We start from the raw sequence: 1,980 nt of genomic DNA on the forward strand, positions 1-1,980 counted from the left end.
TGCCTCCTGGAGTTCCCTCCCTTGCTCCTCCAAGGCCCCAAGGTGGGCACATGAGGGACAGGCGAGGGGGCTCCCCCCCCCTCCCCTGATGGCAGGGTCACCGCCAGACCACCCCTGCAGACAGGGGGGCAGGGCTCAGTCTGAGCAGACACCTCAGAGGAACCACAGGTGGGCAGCACCATCTGAGCTGCAGCTGCCTCCTGTGCTCTTACCTTAGCTGCTGAGCTTCGAGTCATCATCGCTCTTGCTAGGTGCTCCTACTTGTCACTTACTCTTTGGGGGCCACCTCGCGCGAACGCCTGCACAAACGCGGGCGCGCCCTGTTCACGTGCGGCTCCCTGCCCGGCTCAGCAAAGAGGGATCCGGGGGCTTCCCCTCCGGATCCTCTGCAGCTGCGCCGGCTCCTGCCCCACTTACCTTTGCGGGGTCAGCTGCTGCTGCTGCCCCCGCTGTTGCTTCTCAGCCTCCACCGCCTCAGGTACGTTGCAGGGGGACCGCGTGCTGAGAGCCCGCACGTGTGCCTGGTCAGCCTCCTCTCCCTCCTACTGCACCCAACTGCAGTCTAAACAGGTTAAGAACCACTGATTTAAATAGTTGCAGTGGGGGCTAGGAATCATAGGAAACATCACAGTTCCTAGCTTGGCTGCATTTTTTACCTCCTTGTACCCTTTAAGGTTTCCCCACTAGCCATCTCCTCTCTTGGGCTGAATCCTGCCATTCTCTCCCTGCTGACTGGTGCTTTGGGTTGCATTGCCTCAGTAGGTCTGCCTTCAGCTCAGCCTCTGTAATAACCCAGTCACTGCTTTAGAGAGCATTAACCAAGACCAGGCAGCTGTCATAATGCCATGCAATAGTTATTCAGAACAAAATAATTTCAGAGAAAACACAAGTGCATGCTTAACTTAGCTTACCTTCCATAGAGTGACCCCAGCAGGTTTAAAGTGTTTCAAGTCTACGCTGGCTGGTGTTACGCCTGTCAGTTCTTGGATGGAGTGTGTCAGTTTTACACAGCTCTCTGCAAGAACCATTTCTTATCCTACTCTAGGATTACAACTTCTGTCAACTCCGCAAAGATGTGTAACATTTATAGCATTAAGACAATCGTCTGTGCATATTTCATGAATCCATAGCATCTGTTTCAGCAGACACCTCATTTATAAAGGTTAACCGCCGGATTCATCCATCATAAGCCTGTCGTCTTCCGATTACTGAGCAATAATTTAACACCTGCTCCCAGTATCCAGCTCATTTCCAAGCTGTCTGTTTAGCAGAATGGCTCATTCTAGGTTGTCTAATACCCATCAGAAGGCTGCAACCCTTGAGTAGGTTTTACCGTATGTCTGGCCTGCGTGTTTTGGAACAGAATGGTCCTCTCTAGCTATTTGCTAGAGCAGGCACTTGTTGCAGTGTATTCCCTTTTTTTCAGCTTGTGGGTTTTCTCCCCGATGTGACCATCTATGCTGTTGCCTAGAGTTTACATTGTTGTGTTTAGTGTTTGGTTAGAGCAGGGGTGGGCAATTATTTGGGCTGGAGAGCCACTTTGGGAGTTTTGGTGAGCTGTTGTGAGCCAGCGCAGCAGGGGGATAATGCTAGCACAGGTGGAGTAGGGGGACAGGCAGGTGAGTGATCCTATCTGGCCCAGGCCCATCCACCTGGCACCAGGTTGGGGTGCCCAGGCAGAGTGGCTAGGTCCAGCAGCAGTGACAATGACAGTGGCATTGGCAGCTGAGGGAGCTGCTGCTGGCAGCACTGCCAGGAAGCTGAGGCTGGCTGCTGAGCCACCATAGCCCCACTGTGGACCCAGGAGCCACAGAACCAGCTGCATGTGCCATGGCCTGGCCTGTCCCTTGTACCTGGGCTGGGTGCTGAGGGACCTGCCATGGGTCAGACAAAATCCCTTGGTGGGCCAGATCCAGCCCTCGGGCCTTGTTTTGTCCACCTGTGAGTTAGAGCCAATATACCAGGGTCGGGTAATTATTT

At 53.8% G+C, this 1,980-nt stretch overlaps 1 protein-coding gene across 3 annotated transcripts in view; it reads left to right on the forward strand.

Annotated features, from left to right (window-relative positions):
• Nucleotides 1–1,980, forward strand: part of LOC102381047 (adaptor related protein complex 2 subunit beta 1) — a 58,768-nt gene that overhangs the window by 32,271 nt on the left and 24,517 nt on the right. The gene's annotated exons all lie outside the window — the stretch shown is intronic.

Source organism: Alligator sinensis, unplaced genomic scaffold (genome assembly GCF_000455745.1).
Source record: "Alligator sinensis unplaced genomic scaffold, ASM45574v1 scaffold1372_1, whole genome shotgun sequence".
NCBI lineage: Eukaryota > Metazoa > Chordata > Crocodylia > Alligatoridae > Alligator > Alligator sinensis.